Source organism: Pseudopipra pipra, chromosome 9 (assembly GCF_036250125.1).
Source record: "Pseudopipra pipra isolate bDixPip1 chromosome 9, bDixPip1.hap1, whole genome shotgun sequence".
NCBI lineage: Eukaryota > Metazoa > Chordata > Aves > Passeriformes > Pipridae > Pseudopipra > Pseudopipra pipra.
The window spans coordinates 30,833,422-30,850,654 of NC_087557.1; the positions used below are offsets into that span (position 1 = coordinate 30,833,422).

The 17,233-nt window shown below is 40.4% G+C and overlaps 1 protein-coding gene across 1 annotated transcript in view; it reads right to left on the minus strand.

Annotated features, from left to right (window-relative positions):
• LOC135418485 (uncharacterized) overlaps positions 1-13,570 on the minus strand; it is an 80,075-nt gene extending 66,505 nt beyond the window's left edge. Inside the window, exons 1-4 of the mRNA XM_064663903.1 lie at positions 11,765-13,570; positions 7,423-7,482; positions 4,893-5,161; positions 3,153-3,268 (exon numbers count right to left, since the gene is read on the minus strand). The gene's annotated coding sequence lies outside the window, so the exon portion shown is untranslated. The remainder of the gene's footprint in view (positions 1-3,152; positions 3,269-4,892; positions 5,162-7,422; positions 7,483-11,764) is intronic.
• Between the last annotated feature and the right edge of the window lie 3,663 nt (positions 13,571-17,233).

The window sequence follows — 17,233 nt, forward strand, 5'->3', positions numbered from 1 at the left end:
CATCTTTGCTCTGCTGCACTCCAAAGCAGTTATCAGACCCCATTGTGAACACTTGGGAAAAACACAGCCTGGCTGCCAAATTAGTAGTGTTTGGTGCTAATATTACTAATTCAGCATTCGAAAAGGCTGCTCACTGGGGAAAAATGACATGTTCTCTAAGTCACAGGAGAAACTAGGGAGATAGTTACTGGGTGTTGGCTGTGCTGCACAGATTGTGCACAAGGCTGTTCCCACTGCAGCTCCCTGACTGCCAGCAGACTGGCAGCAATTGTCAGCGAGATTTATTGTTACTTCACATTTACACAGTCAGAGAGGAAAGGCTGAAAGAGTTTTGTGAAGTTCAGTCCACAGCAACACACACTGATTACCACTAATGCACGTCTCTGAAATAATTTTGCATCTTTGGAGATCTTAAAAGTCATTTTCTTGAAAGAGCAAAATCCCCACAACCCTCAGTAAATTTTTTTCTGGGATCAATACCTGAGCTCTGACTTCAATTCTAGCTCACAAACCGATTTTCCAGTTTACAACTGGTCTTGGAAACCTCAAACTTTCTCAACAAAAGAATTAGAGCACACAAGGTAATTCAAAAGTAATCATTAGAGAGAAGCAGATGTTTTTTACCTAAAATTCCTGTTTTTAAGGAGGGGGGGGGGGGAGTGGGGAGGGGGCAGCGTGTCATCTTTGCACACTTGAGAGTTGAGCTCACTAATATGAAAGACCACAACAAACTTGTTATATAAATGTATAAATTCCAGAGGCATGAATTTCAATGAATGCTTCCATTTCAGTTTCTGTTCCTATGGTTTATGCTTCTAAAGAATGTTTTTAACCCAGCTTCACTAAGGCAAAACGCTCTGATTTACATATACTTAATATACATATATATTGTAACTTTCAAGGATGGATTTACTTACCAAATACAAATTTAATCAGAAATCAAGATTCGGTATCTCAGATTTTTGTGTCTATCCAGACAGAGCAAAAGGTTTGTGTACTTTGAACTACGAAAGTATTTTGAAAGCTCTTAGGATTGTCTTTCCTGGATCTCTGGTGTGTTTATTTCTTTGGTTCAGAGGGGAATCAATCGAGGTGAATTTGATTACATTTTTGCTGCAGAGGACCCCTCTAGGTCTGGCATCTTCTTAACTAATAACTTGAGACTATGAAACATGAGACAGACTGACAGGAACCAGCCAACTGGGTTCCTTCACACACAGATTTCTGCAGAGACACTCAGACATGGAAGGGAGAGGGTGGCTACACCTGGCAGACTCCCCCAGTGCTCCTGGATGTTGCTGCACTCTGGGAAAGCAAACAGCAAAGGTATTTAGGGCTATACAAACATGGGCCAGCCAAGCAGCTGAGAAAAGTCTCTGAGTTCATTTGTTTCTCTGCCAAAGAGGGTCCAGCTTATTGTAAACCAGGAAAATAAAAAATTATCTCTTGTCATCCAATTTCAGGTGGCATTTCCAGCACTGCTGGAGCTGTTCAGAGAATTATCTTGGTAGTGAAGGACATCTGGATAATATGCAGCACAAGAGTGTCAGGACACATAGAAAATAGGATGGGAAATATTTATGGCAATCCTGTGTTGGAGTTACTCTAAAGTGTCCTAACAAGTATTAGAAAAACTGTCATTTCAGATAAGCAACCAGCTTATCTAAACATTATTTACAGGGCAATCACATATTTTTGCAGGAAGGGAACTGAAATTGTAATGCCAATTTAAAAAATAAAAAATTCACTACCAAGAAGAAAATCAAAACAGTTTGAAACAGTCTTGTGATAATTAGGCAAACACTGCTACAAGATACAATATGGGAAAGAGTCTGTACAGATCCTTGTGAAAATAATGAATTGCAACTTTGGTGCTGAATGTTCCAGACAATTAGATTTGGCTTAAAGGTGAAAGCATTTTATATCTATGTCTCAATCTTTCTCTCTTGCTTGCTTTCTCTCTCTCTGTTTTAGGACTTCCCCTGTTTTCCAAAATATCTACTATTTCACATTGCAGAGAAATGTACATGAGGATAGTGCATTTGAAATTACACATTATTTGTACAAATGTCATCTGTGTGTGGGAAATAAAACTGTTCTCCTTACACAGACTGTGAGTTCCACGTTTCCAGCCCTGACCACACGGGCACACCCCCCAGGAACTGCCTCTGCCCCTCTGCCCACACTGCCTGGCTGTGGCCACTGAGCAACTCCACACCCCCAGGCAAATCCAGGCCCTTAGTCACCCAGCTCCCAGAATTATTATTATTAGCAGAAGTGTAAATAATGTGAGGTGCTGAGAAATCCCTGATGGCTGTTGTGCATCTGCCTGAGCCAGAATAAGAGCACTCAGAGCTGTGGGAGAATCAGAAGGTGTCACAAGGAGAAAGCAGAGTATTAACAAGGGTAATTTTTGAGAAAATGAGGCCAGAGGGCTGGGTAGGTGCTGCACTGCTTTCTGTCCAAAAGAGAGCCCTTCATTCTACAGCTCTGTTGTACATATGGAATAAATGAAAACTGCCTGCAAAAAGATATGGCAAGTGGAGAAGTTCAAACTTAGTGATTTTGGATGGCAAATTCCTTTCTTCTGCAGATTAAAACCCCCAATGTTTCACCAGGGTAGCCTGAACAGTCCTGCAGACTGACAGCAGGACTGAAGTTCTACCTTGTTTTGCCCTCATCCAGGTAAAAACACGAGATACTATTTCAGTTAGTTTTCTCTGCCAAAGTTAAAATCCTGACTTCTTTCAAGGCTCACATCACTTGTACCTCGACTGTATTTAAGTGTTCTTGTTCAAATGGGAAAAAAAAATTAATTTTGGAAGAAAACATCTAGGGAGTCAAACCCCATCTCCTTGAACATTACTGTGAGCTAATGGGTAGAAAAATAAAAATAGTCTGAAAAACAAGTTAATTTGTTGGACCATTAGAGATAATTTATATGAGAAAAGATACAACTGGCCAATTTCCAAAGAGGTCAGGTAAGGCAACAAATGATTTAGAAGAGAAAAATAACTAGGTGGTCACACAACAAAGATATTTAGGATGCCTGTTTTCAGAGATAGCATTCCAGGCCTCTCTCCTCGTGCCCACTTGATACCAGCAGTAACGGAAGAGCTATTTTAATTACAAGGAATCAGTGTAGCACATACCACTATTTGGCAGTTGGATGGCACCAGTGCTGAGCAATGCAAAAAGTTTCCAGAGATAACATCTTCATTAGCAGGACTAGGATGTCCTACACTGACTTGCTTGTAGGTCCACTAGGCTGAAAACCAAATATTACAGATTAAACCTTCAAACATCACGAATGATTTTTTTTGCATGTTTGCTCAAGAGAAAGAAAAAATATTGAGGTATTATAAAATAATGTGGTGATGATGCAGGCAGTCACCTGGCACCGTTTCCCTTTCTCCCCTGCCTGTCTGAGGCACTCATCTGTCTGACATCAGCCCCTCGCCCCCTGCTCACCTTCCCTTTCTGTATGTCAGTAAAACCCTGGTACAGATAAATTAAGGTATTTCAGAGTGTATCCCTGGGTTTCATCATCTCCTCAGTTCCCAGCCATAGGACAGATTACAATTTCACAGATGTGAGGAGAGGAGATATTACAGCAAAGCAGGGGTGCCACTCCAGATAAGGTTAAGATGGCACTTCCATTATAAACACCTATTTGCAGTGGCTTATGACTCCAGGCTACAAATTTCTCTCAGGCTGAAACTGGGCATATCTGGGCTCAGCGTGGTAATGGTTTTCCCTGTCTCTTCAAACCATTTTGATGAGGTGTTTGTGGTAGGAGACAGCAAACAAATCCATGTCTCTGGCCATTTCAAAAGGCAACGAAATGCATTTCTCCCATGAAAAGCCTGCTGGACAGGATGTTCCTGTCGTGCTAACACTTGTTTTACTGTCCCTTATTTCCCCCAAAGATAATTTCTGAAGTGACAAAATGTACATCATTTTTTCCCCAAAGCATCCAGGACGGCTCAGGGATATCTTCCTGCCAGTCTGCCCTGAGGGACGTGCTGTGTCCCTGCCAGGGGCAGGAGCTGGCACTGCTCACCAGTGCCACCCAGTCCTGGCCAGTCCTTGCTGGGAGAAAAGCCTCCCTTGGCAAAACAACTTTTTTGGAACTTCAACATATTGACCAAAACTTCCATATTTTGGAAAGAGGGGGAAAAAAAGGTCATTGTATAGCACACAAATCTCAATATTTTAATGAGGCATTTTATTCTAATTGTCTAATTTATTTTGAATTATATCTCATTATTAAAATCCTGCATTTTCATTCTGATCTTTAATGAAGGATGTAATGAAATCTCTAAATACAGTACTGTTTTGTCTTTTTTTTTTCTTCCCTGTGGCTTTTTCCACTCAAAGTTTAGAATTTTTGTCAAAGATTAGAATTTTCGTCAAAGATTATAATTTTTCATCAATTCTCCAAAACAATAAAGTACAAAGACCTGTTTGCATGTCTCTCTATCTCCCTGGCTCTGTTCACAGTAGTATCTATTTCACCAGCCATTTAAAGCAATAAATTACTGTAATAAACTTGTTGAATGAGATAAATTTTGTGTTACTTTTCCTTTGTATTTCTCATGTATCAAGATATGCCCTGAATTATTCTACCACAAGCGATGCATAACCCTTCTATGCTTTTAATGAGTGGAGAGGATGCTTCATCTATCCAAGCATATTTTTAAAGAGTCAGATTCACAGAGGGCAGAGGACATAAGGACAAAGAAACGGGAACAAGAAGGGGAGAGGAAAAAAAAGGCATACCAACATTTAGAGGGGGAATATAAAAATGACTGGATGCCAGTTATTCTTGATAGTTTTCAACTTTTTTTTTCCTAATTACCCTTTGTCAATTGAGATTTTTGCCAGCATACCTTGTGCACACCACAACTGTTTGGTAGCTCTGGGACGTGTGTGGGATGTACATCCTGGAGGGCACCGGGCTGCAGGAAACCTGCTGTGAACACCCCTGGGCACAGACACGTGGTGTTATGTTCAGTAAATGTCCCCAGAGTCTGTGGGGCACCACACTGGTGTTTATTTTAGGTGGGAGATCTAGAGGGCACTGTGAAGCAGGTGGGAGGAGATAACGCACATGCTCTGGTCACTCCAACTTGAAACACGTGGCAGAACTGGACAGGGGCTAAAGGCAAAAGCAAGGAAAAATGGATCTGCTGCTGGTTTTGAAAAAACAAGACATGATATGATATCATGAGGGGATATGATAAAAATTATAGCAATAATGTCAGAGCAAACAAATGAGGAAATTTTCAGGTGGAACATACCCAACAGAAAGCCACCCACTGAAGCAGGAAGGCGCTGATTTAGGGGGTGTGTGCACTGCTCTGCCCTGTCCACAGGAACGGCTGCACTGCCCTGGGAACACCCCCACTGGCTTTAATTCCTGTGCCCGGGCACTGCCAGCCCCAGCCATGGCACAGAGCCCAGCAGGAGTGGTTTGCTCAGCTCTGGGCAGAGCAGACTGGCCGTGCTCAGCTCGGGGCTGCCTCGCTCACGCTGTCACCGCGGGGTGAACTCGCTCGGGTTCCTCTGCACTGCACTGCAGGCACCTGAGTGACTGCTGGGCAAACCCACCCAGAGAGTGCACACAGGCAGCTTTTACACAAATTGTACACCCATGGAACCTCTAAAAATATTATTACATTAATAACACAGTGCAGGAAGGCTCCTCCCAAAATATCAGACTCGTAGGCAGTAGGAACACCTGTGATTACATTACAGAGAATGAAATAATTGCAAAGGCTGTAAGGAAGAGTTATTATTATGCTTCAGGGCACAAACCTCAATTTAAAGCTCCCTATAAACTGCTGGTCCAGGTAAGATTTGCATGACAATCCTATATGGTATATTTTATATTCCTAATTGGATATCCTGATTAAAGGTACCTTTCCTGTTCTTGTTGTAGAAGAATATTTTCAGTATATAGAAGCCATCATTATCAACAGTGCTTAAAAGCCTGAGTCCAATCTGGTGAAAGGAATAACTTTCTAAGTCAGCACGTATATGCCAGTAAAATAAAAAAATCAACCAAACAATGCAAACCTAAGTGCCCAAACTCAGGAATGTTTAGCATTTAGTTTCAAATTCCACCTCAGAAAGGTGGGCACCTATCTCAAATGTAACTTTACTAGTAAATAGATTTATCTGTTATGGTTATGTCAGGTGACTGTATGGATACAAAAATACTCCTTGCAGACAGGGATGCTATTTCCTCTTTGCAAGAAGGATTGGTTGTGACTCAGCAAGACTGAAAAAATAATTTTGAGTTAGGTGTGGGCTGGTGATAATTGTTAGTGATTGAATGTCAGTGAGTGAGAGGGGGGAAGAAAACCCATATAAAGCCAGATGACAGGGGAAAGTGCTGGTTACACTGACACAGTATCACTCCATCAGACTTTATAAATGAAGGGCAAATTAAATTAAGTATGGTTATTTAACAACACTCAACCAAACATTTCTTTGCTGTATAGCAAATAAGGCTTGTATTTAACCAAAGATTAGTGCATTCCAATTCTAATATCAGTGCAGTTTGTTTTTATAGGACCATCTAAACAGCACTTTATGTTGACATTTCTATTGCGTATTTAATGAAGGCCTATCAAATATGCATGGCAAATAAATACTGTGTTCCACATAAACCTTTCCTGTATATTCCCTATCTTTTCTGCTCTGTAGTATATTTGTTCTAATAAAAACACATGTCCCTGCAATGTAACTAAATCTTATTTCATCTTCTTTCCAGACACCTTCTCTGCTAGCATTGCTTAGTTCCTGATAGGGAGGGAGGGGACATTTCCAACAGTGTTCAGTTGGTCCATTTAAACAGATATTGGGAATTATACTATGTCATGAATAAATCAACATATATGTCTATTGCAGATGTCTTCTGGAGACTTGCAAATAAGTCTAAGGATAAGAGAATCGTTGCAATTTTCATTTTAAATTACGTAATTTGATCTATCAATTTCTTATTTGGGTGCTCTGCTTAGCTTGAACACAGAGCAGGCAACTCCTTTTTCTGTGCAAATATATGAACATAAAGACACTAACTACTACTTTGATTTTTTTTTTTTTTTTAATTTACAAAGGCTTTTCAAACAATACTGCAGATTTTTTTTTTTAACGAAAATACAAACACTGTATTTGTTTGGTACCTTCAAGTTCAGAAGCAACAAAACCCAGATTCCTTAGCTCAACAGATTCTGAAAAGAATACTTACTTCTGCACACCTTCACGTTCTGTTATTTCATAAAGGAGCTTTAATGCTAGTCTGCCTAGTAATTCACTATGGGATGTCTTTATACACCACTGACAGTAATATGGCTCATTTTGGGTGATTAACTTAACCCCCAGTATTGCAAGTGCCTTGCTACATTAGCATACCTTTCAAGGAATAGTTGCAATGTGAGAAAATTGCCTGTAGGATTATTTGCAACCAGGAACCTGTGAAATGTAAAATAAAATTGAAGACTATAAAGTAAAACATCAAAGATACCTAAAATATTAATAGTCACTACTCCAAAAAGTAATTTAGAAGAATTGCATGAGGGAGCGAAAATTACTAATTTAAAAACAAATAGCCTTGGCAAAATAAAGTCAGAAGTTTAGAATAAACAATAGATAATACAAATGCATTGTATACACAATATGAAAAGAATGCAAGCAGCACTAGCAACTCTGGGAGCTGAAGGTGGCTGGGACAGAAATGCCTGACCAAGCAAGGAACCAGATCTACACAAGCAAAACAACAAAGCTGCATTATATTGAATTTCAGCTACTGGAGAGGAAGAAAACCAAATGCTCTTTAATCCATCTAGTTTTCTGTTACAGTTTAATTCTAATTGAACGCAGGCAGAATTTGTGGGCAGAAGGATTTTCTTTTTAATTTGTGAATTTGGAGATGACAGCCATTGTCACGCTGCTCCAAATCATGTCTTCACCCACTCCCCGTGGGGCAAACCATGCTGGAAGTTTCACTCGGGTTTCTGTGGGAGATTCCAAGCTTCAAAGGCAGCATTGTGAAACCTGTTTCCCTTTTGATATGCACTTTTCCTTTTAATAAATTTCAGAGCAAAGAAATAAACTCAGATGAATCATAAAGGCACACAAAGTAGAAGAAAAAAGTCTTTAGTCTTGAACGAGGCCCTGACTGTGCATGGCACATGGCAGGAGACATTTGAGAGACCTGCAGGAATTCCACAGCACATTCCAGGCTGCTCCAAGTTCCACAGAACACCTGCAAGTGAGAGCAACGGGACTGCTCTGCCCTGCCCTGCTCCTGTGTGATTCCAGGGATAACCCACTGCAAGCCTGGCTTGTCTTCTCTTTCCTTCCTTCTTCCACAAAGGGAATCTTCCTAAAGAGCACTGCAGTTCATTTTACTGATAAACTTGTGATGCCATCCAGCCTACAGGGTTGCTTTGGACAACCCCTCCCTGGAATCCTGCAGAGCAGCACGAAGGGTCTGAATCAGTGTGGGCTGGGGGAATGAGACCCACCTGCAACAGCTGTTTTGACTGCAGTTCCAGAAATCATCATGAAACTACACTGCTCCTGAACTGGACTTGAAGAACAAGCTTATTCTTCGCTGTAAAAAAAGCTTGGCTGAGCCAGACTTAATAGATCTTGCTCAACTGTTTCCCAAAATTCTTTCACAGCTGCCTGGTTTTACAGATAGTACAATGAACTATCTGAACAAAAGTGAGAACAACTGAGTGACCTTTACAGAGAAATCTGTAACAACTACACTGTCCAAACAGACATTGTAACAAAAGAACAGAAGAATAAAAATACCCAGAGATCATACTGTGGTTAAATGGGGACTAAATTACCACTGGCTGATGCATATTAATTTCACTACTAATTTCTAAAATCAATTACTTGATGTATCCTGTGTATGCCAGATTCCTTACTCAGTGACTGTGTACACCAGGATTTCCATACCAGAAGTCAGTGATGATTTTTATGAGCAATGTCTCATCTGCTATGAGATGGAAAGGAGCTGCTAAGCCAACTTTTTTCTTTTTCCCTTTTTTTTTTTTTTTTTTTTTTTAAGATTTACACTTAGTACCAGAACTTCAGAGGGAGAATTATGCTCCTTTCAGCTGTGAAATACTGTGCCTTGGCAGGCTCCACTCTGTGGATCCATGATCCTGAAGCTGGGGGCCACAGATGCCAGGAGCAGGCACCTGGAGGGCTTCCAGCAGCTCAGTGTTTCAGAAATGCATCAGTGCAATGATCCTTTCACATTTCCTTTGGGAGTGGGACTTTTTGTGAGGCTGCCTGGGCTGCAATGCTCTCACCTGAGCTGGGGGCTTGACTGCTCCAAGCACTTGGCACCCACACACCCACTAAACAGAGAGGGAAAGAAAAGTGCTCTGAAAATTTAGGTCATCAGCTTTGGAAACATATGCAACACTTATACATTACTTTTTCACCAGCTGGAGTAGCTGGCACAGAAAAGGCTTAAAACTTGGAAGGATTTTGTTTTATTTTCTGAGTACTTCCATTCTATTCAGGACCATGCAACTCTGTGACTGCAAGGAATATTTGCTACTGAAGTACATGACACTTCTATAAGCATTTGTAGTCACTTGACTTTTGTGTGTGTGTTGATAACAGTACTGTTTATTACAGAAGCCTAAAGTGTCTCTTTGAAAAGAAATTACCAAATATAATATTTCTCTTTGTACAAAAATATCCCGTAAAAAGATTATTTTCATGAATAGCAACGCTTTGCTTCAATTTGTGTATCTGTTTGCCATTTCTAAAGACACTTTTAGATAGATCTTATTTCTATGAGGATTTGATAAGACAACTCTGAGGAAATAATAAACAGATTCTATTTATAATGGACGTGCTAACTAGCACTCAGAAAAGGCTTTTATGTGTGAGGTCTTTTTCTTTGAATTGATCTTTACCGGGATAAAACTATTATCATAGGATCCCATTCATTCCATAAGTATACAGAGACTTGATTTTGTCAGAACCCAGATAAAAGAAGAAAAATTCAGTGTTTCTTGGGACAGTAAGATGGCAGTACACTGACATTTCTATTAAAAAAAAAAAGTTCCTGTTTCCATCATTACCAACCAGTTTATCAAGGAAGGAGGACCTGACCTGCTTTTTTCATATCTCACATTGTCCCTAATAGGATTATAGGATTTCTGTACTGGGACATGGTGAAAAGTTCAGGGGGTGATTTGCAGAGGTACAGGAAGCCCAAGCTCCACAGTTAACGTGACTGAAAGAGCAAAGGGGTGATTTGCACACACAAATATTTAGATACTCACTGAGCAGAGGCTCCAGGAGTAACAGGCAAGTTTCCAGTGCCCAGTTCATGATGTTCAGTAGAAAAGAACAGGACTTTTTACTGGGCAATGCAACGTGCCTGAAGCAATGAGCCAATGTGACACCACACCTGGCCAGTTTGACTCCACTGGCCGTCTCAAAATTAATGTTTGTTCATTTGAAGAGCTGATCTGTCTAACCTGGCTCCTACAAAATTAAGGACTATGAAAGGTCAGTCTTACTTTCCCACTTCATGCAGAGCTGTGTTTTGCAGAGACCAGTGTCACCAGTTCAGACCAACAATGAACTCCATCTGCTCCAAGCACTCAGCAGGACAGTTGAGGCAGTGGGGCAGAGGAATCATCCTTTGCAGGGTCCTTTCCCACAGCAGGCAGCTGGGAGTGACTCTGAAAGCTTCAAACATGAAGTCTCCAGCACCAAAGGTTCCTTCTGGAACCTTCCTGCACCACACACCTGTTTGTGTCTGACCTGGGATAGACTCAGGAAACGGTGCCAAAACAAATGGCCCAAATATTTTCAGAACAGCCATCTCTAAAATACTACAAAGGATTGCAGTTCAGTGGTGTAAAGAGTAAAAAAAAAAAAAAAACAAAACCTTAACTTTAAAAGCTCTTTTTTTACCACCACAATTTGTTAAAGAAAATAAAAAGTATAAAACACTTCACCATTATTTTAATAGATACATCACGTTCCCCAGCATCAGAATTACAAAGGTATAATTTGTTGTATTTATAACCTCTATACTCATATGCAGTGAAAATCTTACACATTCTCTTTAAAGAGATTTCACTTGGAATACTTACCTACCTTGCTATTTTGCTCTTATTTATTATTATTACATACTTTATTCTATTCCTCCTATGAAAATAAATGGCAAAAGACTAACTCATTATACAGAATCTCATAAAACTCTCACATTTCTTGGGAAAAAATGGTTTATGCTAAGATTGGTACTGACAAGCACTTTTTAATTGCTAGTAATGTATACACAGAGAATAGGGCAGATATTATCACTGATGCTGCTGCTGAGGTTGTAGTAATTTTCTCTGTATCAGAAGTCACTGCCATAATTTTGTTCTCTGGAGGATATGGCTTGATTAGGGCAGGCCCATTTTTTCATCTGAAATCTTAGCAGATTAATACTTTCATCAGGGCATCAATTTGTCCCACTTTTCTCTCTGCTGCTCTTTGTGAGTGACACAGCCAAAGGAATGCACCTCTTTAAACTGTCAGTCAGTTTAACTCCTCCTCTGCAATTATCCTCGCATGCATAATACATCATAACAAATTGGATTTTGCAAAGAAGCAACAACAGAAATTACATTTGCTTGTGGCATAAGATAGAAACTGTTCTAATAGGGAAGGGAGGGGGTGAGCAACGGATAAAGAAATCCAATGAATTAAAACCACTTACAGAAAACAGTTGCCTTCTATTTTCTCAAGGTTTCTTCTTCTTCTTCTTCTTTAGCATAAAGACCAATTGCAAAAGGAAAATTAAAGAAAAAAGGAAATATTAAAACAAATTAAAAAGCTTTACAGTTATCAAAGGCTTTACTAAATTGTACAGTGGTTTTGGGGTTTTTAGCAGAAATGTTTTCTTCTGGCTTTAGAGGTTAAAAATAACTGCCTTACTTCAAGGAATCCTTTTTGTTTGAACAAAAATTATTAAAGAGACACCACCAGGTGAAAAATCCTACATCACATAGGACAAATATCTTTACCAGATCTCCTGGCTGGAATAAGGAACCTGCATTTTCTTTTGATGTGCCTCCCTCACACCCAAACTCTGCCATGCTGTTCCAGGTCTTCCCAAGTCCTGCAGATTCAGGGGCTGATTATCTTCCTCTGTGCATCCATCTGCAGGTACTGGGGAAGCAGCCAACTAGAGCCAAAACCACTTCCCAGTGTGCAGGGGACTTCAAGACAGCAACCAGAGCAGTGATCTGCTCCAGATCCCTCAAAAAAAGTAAAATATGCGTTTGGTAGAACATCAGCAAAAACTCTTCCGGTTTATAAAAGAGTTGAGATGAAACAGAGGAACGTTTCCAGTGGAACACTGAAACCATTCTAATGTTTTAACTGTAAGATTTTTTGTCTTCAGGATATCCTTCAAAATTTAAACTGTGTTTTTCCAGGCAATTTTTATTACCTTCAATTAACTTCAATTCTGTGGCAGGAGCTCTACCTCATTTGAAAAATAAAGAAAGGGGGTGGGGGAGGGATCAGCTTTGCTGGGACTATATATCTTTGTCTTTGGAAAAATGAAGTATGTTTGGCTCCATATTTAGAAAACAAAGTTTTGTGGGCAACATCTGAACATTTAATGCAGAAGTTCTCGATTCAAACTTCACTAACGGAGCAACATGCAGGTATGCAACAAAAATAAAATGAAAAGTCAGGAAATAAATAAGCAGAAACACAACAGCAAAAGCACAGACCCCAGGAACAGCAAACAATGGCACTTTTATGGAATCCAAAGCATTTTTTCACCCAGACTTCACAGTGACAGATATTCCCTGAAATGTTCCACTCAGCTTGAGGACAGCAGCAGTGATACAGGTGGTGACTTTACATGCTGAGGCTGTATCTAGAAATAAGGGGTACTAGTGATAAAGTGACACAAGGTGTGAGTTTAGACAATGAACATTTCAAAATACTCACGTCAGGAATATGCAGCATATCTGTACAGATAAGGGGGTTATTATTATCTCCTCTACACCTGTATCCTATTAACTTTTATCTTAATGATGGATGATAACTCCAGGACCATGGAAGCACCTCACAACATGGAAGCATTACACTCCAAATTATGTGGAGAGCAGAAATTAGCAGCAAGCTGACAATTTCTAGACTGATCTTAAAATAACCAGGTACTTTCTTTCCTATAATTAAGCCAAGAACTTCCTCCTCAATTAGACTGGCAGAAATTCCTTCTCAATGCCACTGGCAGGTGGGTCTATAGTTATTTCCAATAGTGTTAGTGTTTGTCACAGAGACAGAAGTGAGTCAGAAGTGGGAGGCAGGAGAGCCTCATGTGAGCACGTTGGGCTGCCAGTTATTGAGGTTGTGTTGGCAGCTGCTCCCTGAGACACAGCCCAGCCAAAGCTGAGAAAAGCCCTGTCTTTGTAGCACACACTGTGTTCATCTACTCTTCTTATTAGGGTGAGACACTTGGTTGCTTACAAAATCATTATGATATTAGTGGCCACTTTCAAGTGCCCTTCAGCTGCTCTTTTCCCACTGCAGAAACAAACCCCTGGGATTTCACTGGGGGTGAAAAAATATCTGTGGAGAATGATGAAAGAATAGACTCTAAACACATTTCTGTAATTAGTGTCTTCCTGTCACAACTCTTTGTTGCAGTAAAACTGCATTTGCTATCATAATCTTTGGCTTGCACATTTCTTTTAATACTAATTATATGACTGTATTGTTGCTCAGATAATTGTGGGAGTTGTCAATTAAATTCTCATTTGTGTTCAAGCATGAGTCTGTTCTCAGTACCTTATGCACATGCACACAAGTCTGCCTCTTGTAAACTGCAGTTTGCTTGATATATGCAGGTTTTACAGTTTATCAGATATTGTTATGCTGAAAACTTCCATTCTCTTCATTTTTTTCCCTACAGTACAGTTCTGCATAAGAAGGTACTCTATATTCATTTTTCAGACCATACTTTAAAGTTCATTTTTTAAACTTTAAAAATAATAATGAAAAACTCCCAATGGATTATGTCCAAAGATCATAATCAGGTCTGTATCTGGGTGAGATTGTTTTAATCATTTTTCCCTTCTATTGAAGTTAGCACATTTCATGGCACTAGTCCTTCTTAACAATAAGAAATTCATTTCTAGGAGTAGGACAAGCAGAATACTTCCATGTTAACAAGTAGTGCTGTCCACTACATATTAGGGAATTCCCACAGAAAAAAAAAATATCCTGAGACTGATCTGGCTTTTTATGATTTTCATGCTAATCAGTGTGCAAAAAATACAACATCACAGGTAATGATACCAGTTAAAACAATATTTGTTAGCTTTTTGACATTCCTTTGCATTAAATGTGAACCCAAATAGTACAATACTATGTAGTACAGGAAATAAAAGCATTGGTCCTTTCTCTTTGTCTAAATTGAACAGGAAGTTGACAGCAGCAACAGGTGATGAAAAATAAATTGCATTTATTTTCAGGGTATAATTTAGGGTATAATTAACAATACAGGAAAGTACAAAGTACTTAGACAAGATCAGTTAATTTGTAAAAACACCTGGTTGCATTTGAATCTAAAAAGACAGAGCACTGAGGGACAGAGAAAGGCATTTCAAAGAATATGAAGGAAGGTGCATTTTTCTTTGATTGAAAATGTGTGTCCCAAAATAGCCAGTTCAATCCATAGCCAGAGGGGCTCTGGATTCCTGGATGCAGCTCAGTTACACAGCACCATCCACAACAGCAGTTTCTCACTGACTGCTACCAGGCTCCATCCCAGCCTGGCAGATGAAGCCCAGCCTTTGGTTATTTACATGTGTCACCTCTCAGTTGGATTAGAGCCATGGAGTTCCTGGGCATGAAGCCATCACACCTTAGGAAACTCCAATTAGTACAACATGCTGTAATACATGAGCTGCCCTGAGCAAATCCATCCTCTCTTTCAGTGACTTCTTACTGACTCCTAAAGCAAGGAAAATTCTCAGTTACCACTTTCAAGACAAACAATAGCCTGGGGCTAAAGTTTTTAGAAGGCTACATAAAATATTGGGATCCACCACCTTAAAATGCAACTTCACTCTTTCCATAACATAATGCTCAGAAAGAGAGTTATAACTTGTCTACCCAGAAGACAGAACATCCCCAATGATGGATGACAGAAATTAATTCAATGTGTATTTCTATGATCATAAAATCTTTATGAAATAGGTATTGTCATTAAAAAATGAAAGAGAGGGGGGAGGAGGAGGAGGAGGAGGAGGAGGAGGAGAAGGAGGAGGAGGAGGAGGAGGAGGAGAAGGAGAAGGAGAAGGAGGAGGAGGAGGAGAAGGAGAAGGAGAAGGAGAAGGAGAAGGAGAAGGAGAAGGAGAAGGAGAAGGAGAAGGAGAAGGAGAAGGAGAAGGAGAAGGAGAAGGAGAAGGAGAAGGAGAAGGAGAAGGAGAAGGAGAAGGAGAAGGAGAAGGAGAAGGAGAAGGAGAAGGAGAAGGAGAAGGAGAAGGAGAAGGAGAAGGAGAAGGAGAAGGAGAAGGAGAAGGAGAAGGAGAAGGAGAAGGAGAAGGAGAAGGAGAAGGAGAAGGAGAAGGAGAAGGAGAAGGAGAAGGAGAAGGAGAAGGAGAAGGAGGAGAAGGAGAAGGAGAAGGAGAAGGAGAAGGAGAAGGAGAAGGAGAAGGAGAAGGAGAAGGAGAAGGAGAAGGAGAAGGAGAAGGAGAAGGAGAAGGAGAAGGAGAAGGAGAAGGAGAAGGAGAAGGAGAAGGAGAAGGAGAAGGAGAAGGAGAAGGAGAAGGAGAAGGAGAAGGAGAAGGAGAAGGAGAAGGAGAAGGAGAAGGAGAAGGAGAAGGAGAAGGAGAAGGAGAAGGAGAAGGAGGATCTACATCGACAATAATACTGTCAAAATCACAGCCTCCACTACACATGCTTTTTTGCCCTTAGGGAGAATATTTTGAGAATAAAAAAGAAAATGCAATAAGGAAATAAAATAATAAATATTAAACAGATGTTTCCTAATAATCTATGAAAGGCACTCGCAGAAGATTAATGAGTGCAGCACAAAGCCTACATAGAGCTGAGAGCATGGACTACCTGACCATGCAGTCATGTTTCCAGTCATTTAGCTCTTTCTTTTCCTGCACATGTCAAATCCAGGGGTTGAAAGGGACATTATCTCTTTAAAGAGCATATTCCTCACAGAAGTGAAGGTGTCAGAAGCTTCATTACCATCTACTGAGTGTTTGCTATCCCCTTCTGAGGAGAGCCCAGCTCTTTCAGGTGGACAAATGTCCATGTCAAAACCCACCCCAGTGTTGCAGATCCCAGAGCACAGGCCATGGGACACTGGCACCTGCCTTTTCTCTGCTGGTGCTTTTCCCTCTCGGTGCAGTGAGAGGGTCAGTGCTGGTGCTGGAGCAGAGGCCAGCAGGTCACTGCCTGTGCCACCTGATCCTGTGCCCAGCCCAGGGCTGCTGCCTCCAGGGCACCACCCAGCACCTTCCTGCAGCACTGAGTGATGCCAGCTCTGCCAGTGCTGTGTTCTGTTTGCCACACTGAAATCGTGGGGCCTGTTGTGCACGTCCATAAATTAAGCAGCTGTTATTTTTTTTTCCAATTAAACACAGCCCTTGCAGTGCATAATAGGTCATTCAGAAGTGTGTCTAATCTGTCTATCCTCACTAAACAAAAGACTAGATTCAGGCTTACAAACAAGGAGTCAGTTGTAGCATGTTCATTAAAAAAAAAAAAAAAAAAGCAAAAGCTGTGGAGTGGAGTTCTTCAAGGATTAACATTGGGAAAATCTCCAGACCAATAAAACAAAAAAGAACAAATGTTTCCACACTCCAAAATTGATGGCAAAACTCCCCTTCTGCTATTTCAGAGGATAAGGACAGCTTATGTGTAATTAAAAATAACCATGTATTTGCACTTGCTAAACTGACCTCCAGACACCATAGGCTTTTTCAATAGAGGCCATACAGAATGTTTTGTTAATTTGTCATCTTAGTATTCAGCTGGTCTGCAGATTCCTGTGGACAGGTGAAGCTTGTGTCAGAGGTCATTAATCAGATATCCTCCCCCTCCTGTCCAACAAAGTATGGCCATTGATCAGTGATCCTTAAAGCTTTTTGAAGTCACTCAACAGCAAGAGTTCAACTTTTCTGAGCAACTGAGAAGCTGAATTTCC